The sequence below is a fragment of the Rhipicephalus microplus genome, chromosome 8 (genome assembly GCF_043290135.1).
Source record: "Rhipicephalus microplus isolate Deutch F79 chromosome 8, USDA_Rmic, whole genome shotgun sequence".
In the NCBI taxonomy this organism is placed as follows: domain Eukaryota; kingdom Metazoa; phylum Arthropoda; class Arachnida; order Ixodida; family Ixodidae; genus Rhipicephalus; species Rhipicephalus microplus.
The window spans coordinates 53,053,203-53,071,806 of NC_134707.1; positions in this window are offsets into that span (position 1 = coordinate 53,053,203).

Sequence of the window (18,604 nt, forward strand, 5' to 3'; positions counted from 1 at the left end):
GTTTCTCTTTTTTTAAACAGGACATGCATGAGATTTCATGGGCGAGTACAATTAAGGCAGAAAATGTGTGCATTACAGAACGAAATATTTGATATTGTACTTTAGTAGCGCGGCCAGTTCTTGGTCTTCTTACCATTGGTAAAATAGTGCGTAAAACATATGTCCTTTGCCTGTTCAAATATCTCTTTGACAAAGTCGCGATTATGTTTGATTTCGCGAAAAAAAAAATCATCGTTTCCAGGCAGCACTTTTGCAGGTGTTAGAATAGGGGTGTGCTTGAAGTATCATACTGGTAGTCAGTTGATGAGGGCTGATGGGAGGAAATACTTCTAAGTTTTCTTTTTCAAGAGAAAAAAAAAACATGTTCAGCATAATGATTGATTGATCGCATCCTAGATTAGGTAGCTATATCTGTAAATTTAGATTAGTGACTGCCAGTTAAACTAACAATAACGTCAGGCACAATGTCAACCCGTTTTTGGCTGATAGCTAACTATTTTGAGTAAGCGTGTCTTTCTTGATACGTACGGCACACGCAGGCTGGTTGCTGTTAAATAAGACTTAGCTATAAAGGTAGCATACCAATTGTTTTTTCATACATTGTTACCATTTTATATGAGCAAAAATAAAAATTACACAAACACACGTGACTTCATTACAAAAACACGTAGTTGACACCCTAGTTATAGCATTTGGTATAACATGGAAGTAAAACGCATCCCTACAGAAGTAGTTGAACGTTTACTAAACCTTTCTGTTTGAAACGATCACGAAAGGTGACAGTATTGTCTTTTTGCCATAGAGCCTGATGTGTTAACTAACCAGCCACTACAATTTCATGGTTACACTCGCAGTTGGTTTAACCTATGACACAGTAGTGGGTGTACTGTACAAGCTCAAAACGACCCGAGTGTGGTGCTTCTGAACGTATGCTGGCTTCAGCACAGTGAATTGGCTTGGCTGTGGCTACTCGGTATAGAACACATGTTGAAAGCACTTTCAGCAATTCTTGAAAGCCCAGTACGTCGCTTCGTGTGAAATTAATTTTTGTAGGGAGTTTAACACAGCCTACTCGAAGAGCTCAGCTGCTGTGTGCCGCCACTACGTTCCTGGGAGACGTCTTTGATACTCGTGAGTACCAGTGGTCTCCCTTGTGCTCTGACGTGCGTCACCGCAGTTTGCACGATTAGGTTGCTTATGTGAGTGAGGCCCACCACAAAGCCAAAAGACATCTGCTAACACTCACGTACGCAGATGTTACGAAAAAGAAGCGCGGGAAATCCAAGGGCTTGTCGTCTTCGTCAAAATCATCGCAACGTACCTGACAACACTCACCAAGCCAGCACTACCGTCACCAGTCTCAATCACCGCAACACGACAAGGAGATATCCGAGAGACAGCAAACACGGAAATACTGATCAAGATGTCACACGCACACTGATTCCTACGTTGTTTGCAGCCCTCAAACTTTTTGTCCGGGCAAGAACTTGTGCAAAGGAGCCCCTGGTGTCAACGTCCTGCGCACCGCAGGGGCGAATTTCTTCACAGTAGCAATTATGGCTTCCCCAACAACATCGCCACCTGAACTGACAATACAAAAATATTTAGCACATGCACCATATTCCAGTGGAATGCTCACTGGCTTCGCACAAAGTTTTCAGATTTCCGACAGCTGGTGCGAGCGTACCGATTCCTTTCATCGTCATCTTTGAATCACGAGTCGGACCACATTTAAGAATGAACGAGTATTACTTTCATCGTTCAAAACGACTAGGCCATATCAATCCACAGATTACTCATAGGCATTCGCAGAGATATTCCGACCTTCGAGATCGACATGCCACCCCACAACGACAATGAATATGCGTGCGTCATCACAGCAATTGGTAAACAAGAATACACACTCATTGAAGTATACCTAAAACCAGGCAAGCCTTTCGATGCTTCAAGACTTGAAAATTTGATTTCAAGAACCTTCTCTCCACACATCATTTGTGGAGATTTTAATGCCAACAATGAAATTTGGGGCAGCTCACACACTTGTGCGCGAGGAGCCAAGCTCGCAGAACTACTCTCAAAACATTCCATCGAACCTCTGAATGACGGCAATATCACATATCTACGAGGCTTTTGGTCTACCAGTAGCATCGACGTCACCTTCGCAACAATCTCAGTTGCCCGTAACTTTCACTGGTGCACCGGCTTACAAACACGAGGGATTGATCACTATCCAATCATTATATCAGCTGTAGTTGTGAAAATGCCATTAAAGAAATTAATTACAAGTACTACCTATTGGGATGCATTCAAAGACGCCGCTAGCAAAGGAATTACTGCTACCACCAAGGACAAAGAATTATTCACTACGATGTCTCATTGCCTAAAAGCATGCACACGTCTTTCAGATAAGAATGACAGATTTACGTCAAACGATGATGAGTTTGAAAAACTGTGTGCAGACGAGTTCAAAAGAAAATATTGCGCACAAAGTGTCTTGAAGACCTTCGTGCCTGCCGACAGACACAACGTCCTATCCGGCGTTACCTGGATACACGTGGCCGGCAAAGATGGCGCGACGTTTCCTCCACACTGGACGTTCATCAACTGGTAGCCAAAATATGGCGCGTCTTTACAGGCATGCGAACGTCACTCCAACCGCTTCACCCTTTCACTGTACTTTCTATCCACGAACGGAAATCCATCAAAGAGCTGGCAGAAGGATACTGCACACTGTTATCAACTTCAACACCCTGGAGCTCTTCTGCAAACAACAAGTCTAACTTCTCACGAGAGACTGTGCCAGCATTGGATTTGCCATTCACAATTGAAGAACTGAACACCGCAATCAGCGAATCAAACAGGCTTACATCACCTGGTCACGGCTAAATAAGCTATGAAGCCATCGCAAAGTTACCGCACACCTCCCGCTTACGAGCCCCAGAATAGTGTAATTCTTCATGGCTGTCTGGCAAGGTTCACGCAGAATGGAAACTCACTAAAATAGTGCCCCTTTTGAAACCTTTAAAGCAGCCAACAAGCTACGCCTCTTTCAAACCCGTTGCCCTACTGTGTTGCGTTGACAAGCTTATAGAGCGGATGGTTCGTAAACGAATGACTTGGTTTTTAGAAAGCCATGACAAATTTTTTCAAGAAATGAACAAATTCTGTCAAGGCAGATCAGCTATCGATAACGTTATCACCCTCGTCTCTTCACTTGAAAAGGACCTCTTTGCTGAACGCATTCCAATAGCTATCTTTCTCGACATCAAAGCCGCTTTTGACTCCGTCTTTCATGATGCCATTCTTGCAGCCATGGTCAGTGTTGGCCTTAGAGGAAGATTGTATCAATGAATTGAGAGCATTTAAAAGAACGGAAGATATATATGTGCACTCGAAATTGTCCCACACAGTTCTACGCAGTAGAAAAGGGCGTACCCCAGGGCGCAGTGCTCAGTCCACTTCTTTTCAACATCATCCTGATACATATAACAATGATATTGCCGCAAGGAGTGCACATCACAATTTACGCCGGCGATATCAGTGTCTGGACTGCTTCAAGTGCACGTTTTGTTACCAAACAACGCCTTCAAAAAGTTTTACGGAACCTCTCCGCGTATTCGGCTCTCCGGGGTATTCACTTCTCCCTGGAAAAGAGCACATCCATCGCATTCCGGAGAAAGAAAATGACCAAGTATCCGCTCCTCCTCGGTGGCAGGCCACGGACCTATGTACGGTCTCAGCGATTTCTTGGTCATCGACAGAAGTCTTTCCTGGTCTCCTGAGGTGATGAGACTTCGAGCAAGAATAGCTGCAGCATCACAACTGTTTACATTCATGGCGGGAACACGATGGGGATGCAAATGCCGATCAATGATTCTGCTTGAGAAAGCGTATATTGAAGAAACCTGGAGTTACTGCCTACCGGTGCTTCACCGATTATCACCAACAAACAAGAGAACTTTAGAAGCCGCATGAAACAATCGCCTACGAATTTGTCTAGGCTTTCCGAAGAGCTCATCAGGCTCGGGAACTGTAGCGGAAGCAGGATGTCTTTCGCTAGATGTCATCTGCACTCAAGAATTATTGCGCACTTATTTCCGCTATGTCATACACTGGAAGAAGCATTTTCTGTACTGAATACATCTCAGCCACAGCGATTCAGCATTTGGCCAAGCTGCGCAAATGCAGCAACTTACTGCTATCAGACAGCCGAAAAAGTTGATGCTTCCAAGATTTCCTCTGGGAACGCTTTCACCTCTTGTTATTAAACAGTGTGTCCCAGGAATCAATGAAGCGAAAAGACGAATTGCACAGACCGCACTACTCCAGACTACTTTCTTCTACTTAGCCCAGCTTTACACTCAGCATTCTCATATTTATACTGGCGCCTCAACTACTCAGGAGATTTCGTCATATGGCCATGTTCCCTTTACAGGACAAAGTCTATCTTATCGGCTACAACGCAGGACATCATCAACGGAAGCAGAACTTCATGGAATTGAAAAAGCAGTCCTCTACATCCTGCGTCAAACCCCGGACTTGTGGGTGATCTTCACTGACTCCAAGGAAGCACTACAAATACTATTCAGCCTCTTAAAGAAAACAAATTATCACCCAATTTCATTTGATATAGCATACTTAAACCACTTGGCTAATATCGCGGGTCACGCTATCACATTTCAATGGATACCGGCTCATTGCGGTATAACTGGACAATGAAAAAGCCGATGAAGCGGCCCGCAAAGGACTTCAAAAGCAAAATTACAGGCGAACCTATTTCACTAAATCAGATGCTTCCCAGCTGGCTAAAAGGTTTGCTTTTGAAGAAAAGAAAAGGCTATGGAACCTCCCGACACATCATTATGCTTACCTCCACTCTATCGACCCACATTAAAGGACTAGACTCCCATCCGGAATCCCTCGACACGTGGAAACTCTCTACCACCGTCTCCGGCTAAACAGTGCTTATGTAAACAATTTACGGTATCGCTTTGGCCAAGCAGACAGTTCATACTGCAATAGCTGTGGCTCCATAGAAACTGTAAAACGTATCTTGTTTGAGTGCCGAGCATATGTCGAGGAGCGCGCTCTATGAACACTGCATGCATCTGTTAACGCAAAATAACTTTATCAGTTGATTGTGTCCTGGGCCCTTTCCCCAGCTTCACGCAACGGAGGCAAGCGATGAAACTTTTATTCACGTATTTAGGCAATATCGGTCAGCTAGACAAACTGTAGGAGGTCCCTTGAAAACTGAAGTCATGCTGCCAACACACGTCCGCACCCAAGCGTCTGAAAAATGTCTGTATAATTACTTTTCTTCTTTCCATTTTAATTCTTATTATTTTTTCTCTCTCTCTTCTTGCCTTTCATTCCCCAATCCCCTTCCCCACACAAAGTAGCAAGTAGGCGATACACACACGCTGGCTAAATTCTCTGCAGAGCTCTTTCTCTCTCTCTGAATACGTTGCAGACACGCAATAAACAACGTGAGCAGGCATGGTACATTTTCCTAGAAAGTTCAAACTACTAAAACCCATGCGATGAGAAAAAAAGGAGCACTAGCAAGCTATTCTGGCGGTTTCCGATTCCTGGACATGTCCAATTCAGCCTCCTCTGATTGGCTGGAGCGCACCCCCTGTTTCCGGTCTTTCTTTCGAAACGTCATTTTGATCCCACGTAGCTCTCATAGCTCTTGAGACAAATTATCACACACATAATCACACACTCCAAGAATACTCGTGAGATAACAATAGATTCTATTGTTATTTTTTTTCCGAGATGCATTCGAGAATGAAATGCTCTTGACCGACTTGTAGCCGAACAGCGTACAGTTCATGACTTCATAGAAATGCTGCACAATAAACACCGCATTTAATAATAAGCCTCGTAACATAGTATACACTGTCATTTCGTTCTATAATTTGTCCCTTGTATTAGAAAACCTTTGCTAATATTTGTATTTTCATTAACTGTCACGATTGTGTTAACCTTTTCTCTACCCTTTTTTACGACTGTGTAAAATAATAATGCGTTCACTAAAACTCTATTGATGCATGAGTTTCCGTCTTTTTAATGTGTACTTGTTCAGCAATGATGCTCCGACCAAACTTTATTGTTACTTCTGATTTGGCTGTTTCTTGTGCTTTTATTTTTGACACCACTCCTGTAAAAACCCTGCTTGTTGAAAATAAAAAATAATAATAATAAATTAAAAAAAAAACGGAATGCGTTTTGCCACGAAGAATGCCGCCTCAAAGACTTGCTTTTCGATGCACATCTCGGAGGCCGTGCATAGACTCTTATCGCATTTGCCCTTGAATTAGGTTTAACGCGGACACCCGCCTGACGCCTGTGAAAGGTCTGTATACGCATTCCCTGCATCACTCGCGAAACATCTCAACACAATCATATGTACGATCAGACTTGTCAAATTTGTTTAACTCGGCAACGCCCACTGTATCACAGTTGATATACGGACTATATTAACTCAATAGAGAGAAAGAGAAATGGTATGAAGAAAAGCAGGGAGGTTCAACAGGAAGCAATTGTCTGGTTTGCTACCCTGCACTGAGAAAGGGGAAATGGGAGACAGAAAAATAAAGAAAAGGGAATGTGAGAAACAGAGTGGGACGGAAGCGAAAACACACAAACACACTAAACTGTCACAAACGTTCGACAAAGCGGGTCGATCGCAGAAACTTCAGGAGGGCCTTCGTCACTTTTTGGCATGAATCTCGATCTCTCCGGTATTCCAAAATTATTTTTCGGAAAGCGGTTGGTCGTCGAGGCGTGCAAACTCTGCTGACAGGGACTGTCTCTGAGAGTTGTACTGAGGGCACTGACACAAAATATGTTCGATGGTTTTGTCAGTGCCACAATGATCACACCCAGCACTGTCTGCCCATCCGGTGCGGCAAGCAAAGCCGTTCGTAAAAGATACCCCAAGACACATGCGACAGAGAACGGTTGTCTCAAATCTGGATAGCCCAGATGGCTTGTTTCCTGCACCAATTGGCCTTAAGGTCCACGACGTTGTGCAGTTTGAATACAATACAGAGCTGGTTTGGATTCGGTGAAAATGCACCATTTAAGAGGTGCTTCTTGATCAATCCTGCGGAGTGCACAGTTGAGTGTTTCGAGCTCTGCGGCTGTCGATGTTGTTTAGTGATAAGTTCGAAATTGGGTGATTTGGGCTTTTGCAGGAAAGAACATAGCTCCTGCAGATCCCCTGACATTTGTTGAACCATTCGTATAAATTTCAACGTGGTGTTTGTATCCTTCGTTCAGCATATGTAGAGTAAGCTGCTTCAAAGCTGCTGTCGAGAGATCCGCCTTTTTGCGAATTTCTGGCACTGTCAAGCGTAGGTTTGTACGGTCTAAACACCAAGGGGGTGTCAGGATACGTTCCGGAGGTGTGCGGCCTGCTGTAAGACGCTCACGGTAGCTCAATGCTCTGTTACAGAAGTAGGCACTTGGTCGGTCTTGGAAGCGAAGTGAGGGGAGGCCAGGGGGGCGTGCAAGGTACCTAATATGCGCTTGAAGCTCCTCTAGAGTAATGTGAACTGAGGCCGGATGATCTTTGACGATTGCGATGGTCTCGGCTGTAGATGTGCAGCGTAGTAATCCAAAACAGACTCTGAAAGCCTGAACCTGAGCGTTTTCGATTGTACGTATGCTAATTTTGCAGGTGTTCGTCAAAACACGCAAACTGTACCGCAGGTACCCCAGGAACAAAGTCCTGTATAGCTGCAACATTGCCGATACTGACGTGCCCCACTTCTTTCCACCGAGGAAGTTGAAAAGTTCGGAGATGGCTGTTAGGCGCTTTTTCAGAGTGGCCGCATCGGGATTCAAGCAGTGATTTCGATCAATGGTGACTACCAAGATCCTGTGTGTGCGGGTGTAGCACAAAATTTGTTCAATGATGGTGATGGGATATGACGTCATTGCCTTCCACGTGACCGCAACCAGTGCCGATTTGTCTGGAGAACTCTGGAGGCTTTGCTCTATAAGGTACTCCGAAATAGAGTTCGCAGCTTTTTGAAGTTTGGCACGTATCTGTGGACGTGTTACACCAATGTCCAAACACCAACATCGTCTGCATAGATACATATAAATCAACTCAATCAATCAATCAGTCAATCAAACAAATAAACTAAAAGCTACTATAGGTGTCACGATAAGCAGGTATTGAAGATTTTACATGTTATGAAGAAGGTAAGCTGACTTACATGTTTTACGATAGTAACTAATTATTTTCGATCAATACTACTTAGGCTTTGCCTCAAACAAACTTTTATTTATATTTAATTAACTGAATTTTACAAGAAGAGTAAAAATAGTCAGCGATCTCTCACAATTTTCTGGAGGTATAACTGTTCGTGGGCATAACAGGGTTTTGCCCCGCCGCGGTGGTCTAGTGGCTAAGGTACTCGGCTGCTGACCCGCAGGTCGCGGGTTTGAATTCCGGCTGCGGCGGCCGCAATTCCGATGCAGGCGGAAATGTTGTAGGCCCGTGTGCTCAGATTTGGGTAAACGTTAAAGAACCCCAGGTGGTCAAATTTCCGGAGCCCTCCACTACGGCGTCTCTCATAATAATATGGTGGTTTTGGGACGTTAAACCCCACATATCAATCAATCATAACAGGGTTAAGAACCGTGTTGCTCTATTTTTCATCGACTTAGTTTCCTTTTACACCGGAAATGCGCTGGCAGATTTGGTGCGCCGACGGGGTCAGGTGCGCCATGACATCACAAATTACCATTTTTTGCGTAACTGAAAACGCTCCGGCGAATCAGGCATGTCCAAGGATCGGTCACCGCGCGAATAGGTCCCCTGGAAACCCACCGACCTAATGATCTCTGAAGGCTGCGGCGTAAAAAATCTTGTGGTCATCAACCGAAAATTCAGGGGCTGGATTCACAAAACTCACTTACGAAAATATTTTTGCGCAAGAGAAATTTTGCTGCGTAAGTCGATTCACGAAACGAAAAAAACGTTGTAAGAGGCCATCGTTGTCACATCGGCCGCTGCAAATAAAGCGCGCTGTGACTGCCCGGGAACATGTCAGCGATGGTGCTGCAGTTGCTATATTTGCTTACGTCCCCGAAAAGTGCTCGTAAGTGGATTCACGAAGCGAAATTGTGCGTAAAAACTGCATGGCTGAGAGAAAATCCTAAGAGTGGTCCGGACCACTCTCAGGAACAATGTGGCTACTTAGAACTTGCTGCCGCGGCGGTATACTTTGGTGCCCTGGCTGGTTTTGAATTGATTCACGCCCATGAAGGGCTGCCTGATGACTGCTGGTGCGTTTTTATTTCTTTCGGCGCTTTGAGCTTCGCGTGTTGTTTCCCTTTTACGCAGTGGATGGTGTTGACAACCACCATCGTCCAATAAGTTCGAAGTCGCAGTAATTGAAGAATTGTATTGGGCGTCATTGGCATAAAACTACGCATGTAAAGATTTGTGGTTGGATGAAAACCAATGTGATACGTGAATGGCCGGTGCATTCGAACGTGGCATGTCATAGGATCAACCTTATTTGTTATGTTGTTGTGTTGCGCCCCATCTCACCCAATTAAAAGTGCGACTCGAGATCCTTGCCTCATTGGTGGAAATTACCACCAAAGAGGTTAATGGGAGCACAATTTTTGCACGCTATGGGAAATAAAAATGAGAGGAAGTTTTCAGTGAGTGGTTCATAAAATTTGCGCTCTAGTGTACTTTCATTGGCTCTAACTGTCCAATGGTTGCGACCCCTGAAATACAGCTGTCGATACACTTTGGGACGATCTGGAACAAGGCGTATTTTGTAAACCAAAGCGTATTAGGGGTGCACGTGATTACGCATGGAACTACAAACAAATCATGCATCTTCACCTTCACTGTTCAGACACCGATATGGACCGTGATAATACGGCAAGCAATTGGAATGAAATGACCCTAGTAACTTTGTATGACACCGAAAATCTGCAAACCATCACGATTCTGGAGCAAACCTTGGCTGAATTCATCCCTGCGTCAATTACCAGCCATATAACTTGGCGCACGAACATCATTCAAAGGTAGAGCGAGCCACTGACATGTATTTTGTGCGACGCAGCGACCACTTGACCTGAGAATAATAGCGTTGTGAAGGCGAATCCCCTGTCGCATGCTCTGATCGAAGCAGGCGACAAACGCGAGCAGACGACGGCTTGGCCGACAGGCACAGCTTGTGATTCGTTGTGAAGCAATACCCTCTACATCAGCTCACTCCGTGACGTTGCCAAAACACTTCTTTCATCTGGCACGCCTGTCCTGTTCGTCATAACACCCCCCTCGCACATAAGCGAAAATTTTTCCACGCTATGAAAATAGTGCAAGTACTTTCTAAGAGCTCTCTTATGTGCTGCGCAGTTGTCGAAAACAACATGGCGTCGTAAACAGCATATCGGTCGGTGCGACTTTCAGCAAACGCTTCTCGCACGAGTTACTTCAGCGTTTGACCAGTTGTGTTGTGATTACAGCAGCTCTTTCGGTGCGTGTAAGCAGTGCGGAAAGCAGTGCAATGGTGTAAGGTGAAGCGCAGCGAAGCCTGTGCGTTGGTGTGGTTGTCAAGCGGGAATCGGCGTAGATGTATCGACGGCAACTAGCACTCGAAAAGCCTGCAATGTGTGTTTGTTTGCCGGTAACAGTTCATTCGCTTGACTTTACAGTCTCTCAGTTGGGTGCTGTGCGACATTTCGGATTGACAGCGTTTTGACACGTTACTTGAGTGACCTCAAGTACGTACGGAAACGTATGAACTGCGCGCTCGGTTCTTGCTTCGCCACTAGTTAGCCCGTACGCTTCCATTTACTTGAGAGCAATGTACTGTTCGGGAGTGAAACGATGTTCGTTGTAAACAGTGGTGCTGTGTTGACGTTCCAAGACTTGTGAACAAGCTGTGCTCGTGTGACCGAAAATTGAAAGACAGCGTTGATAACTGTTTTGCCCTGCGAAGTTGTGGTGGGGCAGCTTGGCGCTTTTGTTTGTTAAGTCGTCACTTCTCCTTTTTGTGATAACCATAGTCCTAGCGCTGTGATGTGGTCAATCAAACCTGCGAGATGCTACATTCTGTTGTGGATCGTGTTACTTCGGAAGCGCGCCTAGACTGTTCTTCGGTAACAACTTGAGAGTTCTATGTGGCAGCGAGCGCCCGTGAACGTCAAGCTTCCCTCCGGCCCCCAGAAAAAGCAAAGATTTCACCGGTGCCTTGCTTTGGATGAAGTTGTAGGCCAATATCGCCTAACTACAGGTTTCCGAGTTCGTCTGGCCATCGTTTTGCACGGCACTAGAGCCTTGACAACAGCCGGTCATGGCCAGTTCTTACACTTTATCAATGGACGTGCACGCCTGGCCAGCCCTTCATTGCTGTCATCGGCAGCTTCCGGTCTGCAGATGCCCTTTGCCTGTTGGTCTTACTTGGTTCCTCATGACACCGACGGCTACTAAATGCTGTCATCGGTGAGTTAACCTTGCCGAACTAAATTTCACCGGTACTATAACTCACGCAGTTCTATAACGTGTGCAAGTTTTTAAGTTTTTAATCTCGTCAGATGTAATGTTTCTCTATGGTAAGTTGAAGCATGAAAAATTTACTACTACTGTTATATACATACATATATTATGAAGCAAATACATAAAAAGTTTTTTGTGAGTTGATACAAGTGAGCTCTTGTTTGATTATGAGGTTGTGCCTGTCGATTGACCACGTTTGATAGTTGGAAAGTTAATGTGAAGTTATTTTTCAGGAGCCAGGTTGCACTTAAAAACTTTATGTTATTTTGGAAAATTAGTTTTATAGACGATTACCACTGTGGTAGTACTATACTTCAGTAGGACATATATATTGCGGTACGTAAATTTTACATGAGGCTTCAGTTTATTTCAAAGTGATTATAGCAGATTTTGGTCACTTAAACGAAGTGATAGCTTTATCAAATGAGTAATAAAAGTTAGTGCTTTTAATGATTGTTTTTAAATATCTCGTTTTTGGCTCTTCACAGGTCGCTGAGATTGGTTTGTTAAGGTCCTGTGATGCATCGGTTGCACATTCTGGCACATCAATCCTCATCATTACTTGGAGCACCTGTACAAAAATAGGAAGGACACGTTCTCCCTAACTGTGCAAGCCTATGTCACTGCTGAGACTGTTATCATTCAGCGGATGTGGCGTGGAAGCATGCATGGCAGCCTCATCTGGAAGGACTGCAATCTGCTTGGGATCTTCGAGGGCACAAAACTGCCTAACGGCTTGCTGCAAGGTTAGTTTTTCTTTAATACATACGATTACGTGAACACCACCACTTACTGTGCACAAATTGAAAACCCAAGCATGATTGCTTTCTGTGGATACCTGTAATATTCTTACACATAATACTTATTCAACATTTATAGAACTAAATTGCAAGATAATTCAGAATGTTGAAAGCTGAAAGCCTGCCGCTTATGAATGAAACTCCAATAATCTGAGACTCAAAAGCTTGTGCTTTGAAACGAGCACAAATACTTTGATTCCTTATTGAGCTCTCGAGCTTGTGACTCCCTCTGTGGATCAAGTGCTCTGGAAGGAAATAGCAAGTGGGTGAAAATTGCCTGGCTGTCCACAACTTGCAAGGAGAAAGACCTATTGAAGAAGCCTCAGATGACATAGGGCCAGTAACTGCATCTTTTACCTAATGTAGCTTTTTCTCTCAGTGCTGTTGCTTGTGTTTTAGCCGAACATGTTCACCACGATTGCATAGTGATATATATTTTTCTACAAATTGTACCTGACCTAAGTATGCATTGTTGATCTCTAAAGGTGACGTTCAGTGTGTTTCAAAGTCATGGCTTCTCATTTCTCTGTCTGTGGCTAGCCTATTTCAGCAGCAGAGCGATGCAGCTAGCTCACCTGCAATCCAAGTCATGGAGCGCTCCTTTGGTGTTCTGTGCAGGACGCAGCATATCCATCCGGCAAGACACTGGTATCAACAATAATGGTGAGTGTTGGTGGCACCTGTAGGAGCCAGTTGTGTTTGTTGCGTATGATTATTTCCCCTGATGAAGTGTATTTTTGAAAGGTTTTCTTCATTTAGAATAATAGATTCAGCATCAAGCACACTCATAATTCACAAGTTTTTTGTGTCTTCTAGACTGCCCATTTGCTCCTATATGCGGTATGGTGAGCTGGCTATGTTAGACAGCCTTAAAGTTATGAACATTGGCTGTTCTGTTGTAATGCAGTCTAACTTGTGTTTCTTAGTGAACTTATTTGTGGTCTACTTCTCGCACCTAGTGTAAAGTCGAAATAGAAGAAACACTATTGGCTTTTTATGCCTGTCAGAAGTTTCATGCCTTCATCTATAACATTGTAGTTTTGCTCTTGTATCATATTAAATATATTTTCAGTCTTCACTGTTTGTGTGTGTGTGTGTTGAGGCTTGTTATTGGCTTCTGAAAATACAATATCTGTAAATATGAGCACATAATTGACAATATACACTCTTGCATGTAGCATGGTTGTAAATGTGATCTGTATTTTTCTAAGTTCCAGCAGTAACAAGGGGTTTGGTGCTCCACGGTCATGTACAGTGTATCAAGAACAAAGCACAGAAGACCAACAAGTATAAAGGGACTGCCAGTGACTGTCCTCCTGCTCAAAGTTTACAACAGCAGAAAGAGCACATTGTGATGTCAGGAGCAGCTGCTGCTTAACTTCTTAGCAGTGCATTATTCAGCAGTTCATTTGCTTGAATTCAAAATTATTTAAATTTTGCATGGAAGATACCAAACTATGACACTAATTTAAAGGCTGCTGTAGTGTCAGTGGGCAGATATTTGTGAGCTGAAGTTTTTAACATGTGTGTTAAGCGCCTGCGTGCCTCTACATTTACATGCCAGAAATCACAGCATCCATGGTCGCCAATGGTAACTGTGTTTGCATTCTTTGTAGTACAAGAAGTAAAGCCATGGATGCAGTAATCATGTACTTAGTCGATGTAATGCTTCAGTGTACACTCATTTGTATAGCACCAATGATGCCATGAGTGTATAAGCTCTGGGAAGTGAATCTATGTTGATTATTTTATTTGGAAGGAAGAGGATCATCACTACTCCTAGTATATCTTAACAGTAGATTTCAGTGCTTGGGTATTATCCCACTGCCTGTCCGTCCTTTAGCAGTCTACTTATCTACTGTGTAAGTGTAACTTTTTAATGTATACCTTGCTAGAATAGGTTTGTTCATAATGTAATGCAAGTGACTTATCATCTATGCAGCTCTACTCAGACTATAAATAAAAGTATTTATTTTTATATGTAGCTATAGCATGCATTCACTTGTGTTTTTCTAGGTGTCTGTACAATTGTTTAGCCCTACAAAAGTCCTGGTATACTCTAATATTGAATCTGGCATCTTAAGATAGTTGTTAGTGGAAGTAAGAATGTGTTTATAACCAATATTACTATCCTCAGATGAACTGTGAAAACTCTGTGGAAATTTATTTACATTTTTTGAACTTTGTGAAGGCAAATGGTGTTATGTTCTTTTATTGTGGTCCCTGTTTCATGCAAATGACACATATTATACTTTGCAGTGGCATAGTATTAGTTGTTATTTTACACATATGTGCTGAGCAACATCGCAGTTGAGGCCAGAAGCAAGATATACATGCAGTGCACTGGAGCATCACCTCACATAGTGTACAGTCTTTGCCCACCAGTAGACTCAATATTTTTCAAGCAGACTAATAGACAGCTGTATGGGAACTGTGTTGGTGTGCAAACTTGGAAGTCTTCTTGAGGAGTGTGTTTCATCATTTTTGTCTAAGTGAAGTAGCTACCCAAGGCCACAACTGGTGGGAATGTGGTGGTTTCCTCTCTCCAAAAGCACTCCTACCAGCTGCCGCAATGTTAGCATTGGGTGAATTCACGAACTGGAAAAATAATTGGTTTTTGTTTTCTTGGCCGAAAGAGTCACTTCCACCGTTGAGACACCACGACGCGCCTTTGAGCTAAATAAAGTTTATTCTACTTTTGAGAAGTGTTTTGGGGAAACGAAATGGCACTTATAGCTGTCAATATAAACACTGTTTGCACCAAGGGGCTTAGTAGCTTATAATTTTATTATTCATGTATTGTCTAGAATTTACTCGCGCTGTGCCAACTTTCAGCCCGAGCGTCCTAACATGCTTTGTTAGTGAGTTGTGAATGAGCCAAGCTATGTAAATAAACAGAGTGATATTGCAGACATGTACAAAATATTGATGCACAGCCCTTTTCTTTAGCAAGATATTGTCAAGGGCTTTATTCTTGTGTTTTTTTAAGGAAACTGTTTGTCACTGGGCAGCAGCGGAAAACTATGCATCAAGCTTTTGCGAGCTGGTTCGAGAAACACCGTGTTCAAACATAACAGTGCCGGTGGATTTCTCTCGTAAGTCACTTTCTGTAGTATATTCAAAATAAGTGTATTAGAATTGTTGCTTTATAGCCATTCATTTTAATATTTACACCTGAGTGTATGTATGTATGTATGGCTGTACATATGTATATGTGTGTGCGTATATGTATGTATGTATGTATGTATGTATGTATGTATGTATGTATGTATGTATGTATGTATGTATGTATGTATGTATGTATGTATGTATGTATGTATGTATGCATGCATGCATGCATGCATGCATGCATGTATGTATGTATGTATGTTTGTATGTATGTACGTATGTATGTATGTATGTATGTATGTATGTATGTATGTATGTATGTATGTATGTATGTATGTATGTATGTATCTTTTAAATGAGAATCCGTTTATCATTGGTGAGTAAGTTTGGTAATGATTTGGCTGAATTTGTTTCTAGTTATTTCTCTTTTGAGCCATTATACATTTCAATTTGTTTTGTACTGCATAAAAATAAATGTAACCTTACACAGAATATGTGTGTTCAAAGAAGTTGTTTCAATTACCAACCTACAGTCATGGTCGAGGAATTGGGTAAAATGGAACGAACCTGCGAAGATTAGTTTAGAGCATAGCTACTCTACATGGCATATCTCGTACACATTGCGTTGGTTGAATATGTCGATTTCAACCTTTCAATTTTAATCAGAATAAGCAAGCTATCATCTGTGGTTGTATATGTGTGTGATATTTATGCATACTGTGATACCGGTTCGCAATTACAATTAAGGTCACAAACCTTGTCAAGCTGAATACACGAATTTTGTCCATGCACCTTTCATCTGCACTGGAACTGTTGTAAATAAAAAATAAACTTGAGTTTAGGAATTTGTTCTAGTAACCAAAAGCAGGGTATCTCTTTATCACACAAATCAAATTGCCATTGTTCTGTTTCATTCTGGACAATAGGGGACCCTCTCAGCAGAACTCGATTAACTGATTTAGTTCAATTTAACCATTGACAACGACATTACACTGAAGCGTGCAGCATGACAAACAGCGGGAGAGAAGACACAAACTAATCACTCTGTTTGCGTCAGCTCTAACTGTCCGTGCTCTTTGGTCTTGCTGCATGTGATGATGCCCACCAAATTAACACGAAAGCGTGTCCCTACAAAGGCTGATTGCTGGTCGAATATCCAAACACGTGTAAAGTAATATACCAGGTATGATATTGGTATTTCAGCACTGGACACTTTTGCGATAAGAGAGGATGGAGGAGAAAATTATGAACCCTGAATTGTTTAATTTTTGAAGGAGCACAGTACAGCGCTTTTGGGTCAAAAGGGGAGTGAAAGAAGCAAGTGCGAAAGCCTACTTCTAAAAAAATTGGTACCCGCCCCCACGCATAATGTCAGGCCGGGCAACCTCTTGAAAAAAAAAAGCGCTTAGTGATTCTGCGAATTGAACCAAGTACCTCCTAGATTGTAGTTGAGCGTTTTAACCGCTCGTCCACTGCAGCAGTGCTTGCATTCGCCCTATTGCTGATATATCGTCATTCCTTCGAATGAAGCCAAATGCAAAAACGTCCAGTGAAACTTTGTCAAAAATAGAAAAAATAGTTACAATGCGTATGCCCAAGGTTACTAGAAAATAGAAACCGCCACGTGTGACTGTATAACCGTGCGCTATTTATTCTTGTACATTACTGTCATGACCGTTGGGATAGCCGGCTCTAACGTATAGGCTACCTTCTCATAGTTTGCCAAATATAAATAAGAAAATAAAAATATATATCGGCCTGTGACAACACTAATCAACTATTATGAGTTCACTGTCACTAGTGTCACTTTCACTAGATGAATGCTCAGTTTGCTTCAATTATCGTTATTTAGGAAAGTTTTGGCTCATTAACTCAACTCTCCTAATGTCACACAGGTCCCGTTAATTAGGGAGGCGATCGCCGGGCTAATTCCAAGGGTCGAAGTATCGGCCCCCCGAACCGCACCACGAAAGCGTGGACAATTGTGAAGTGGTCTTTTTTGGCGCGCCAGCGGACGCAGGCTGTGGTTCAAAGAACAAGTCAGAGCCGAGAGTTGATAAACAAAACAAATATTATATTCTCAGTAATGGCAGATCGAAACAATACACAAAAATGCACACTCCACAATAGTTGCATACAATATGTCACCAATCAAACCAATCAAACAACGTACTACACAGTACAATCAGCCACTCTGGAAACAACGGACACAGACAACGATACGCACTACAAAGCAGTCGCATGCATTGAACAACCAAGACCCTTAAAGACTAAAGAGATGGAAAACCTATCCAGTCCAAAGTTCTTGGAACAAAAGTCTGGATGATACTCTTCCGAGAATCACTCACTCAAAGTCCAGCGTTGTTGTCGTTCCGCACCCTCGAAGTTTCTCTTCCAGGAAACCTCGCGTCTTCAATTGGCCACTCTCCAAGCTTCAAACTTCTTCGCCGGAAGCACGTCGGCTTCACACACGCAGCTGTTGCCACGCGTCTTCGCTCGATAGCGGTAAACTCACGCTCTTGCCTGTAGCTCGAGCCTTCACCCCTCAGGTGGAAATCCTCTTCTTCTCTTGCTTTGTCGCTACGGACAAAACCTTCACCGACTACACGGCGGAATCCCTACGCGCCCTGGCGCTAACTTCCGTCTTCTCCTCATCTCTCATCTCCGCTGCTCGGTTAAATACCTTCCGCGCGACATTCCAGAAGGTTCTCGTCATTTCGTCGGCGCGATACGCAGCGAAGGCGGGGGAGAGACGCGAGACTGTACGAGGGCCGTCCCCGACCGATGACTCAACCCGGCGGAACACGCCCCTTTCTTTCTAGAACGTTCCAGTGTTTGCCCGGCCGCCGCTGTGGGGTGAGGAGGTTCATCGGCGAAGCCACGCTTCCGAGAAGAGAGCGTCGCGCGCCCGGAGAGCCTTTAGATGTTTGTTTTCTTTTTTTTTCCATTGACCTCGTGGCGTCAATCCGGCGCGTTATCGCAAGAATTTGGTGGCGCGCTCATTTTGAGCACTCGTTCTGTGACACCTAATTAGCATTGATTCTCACATCTAAGGACAGTCACACTTCATCTCGCTTTCTGAGTGGCTGTCACTCCCATATAACGCGTACTCCACTTTTTTATGCTCTCCGAGCATCTGACGCTGCTTTGC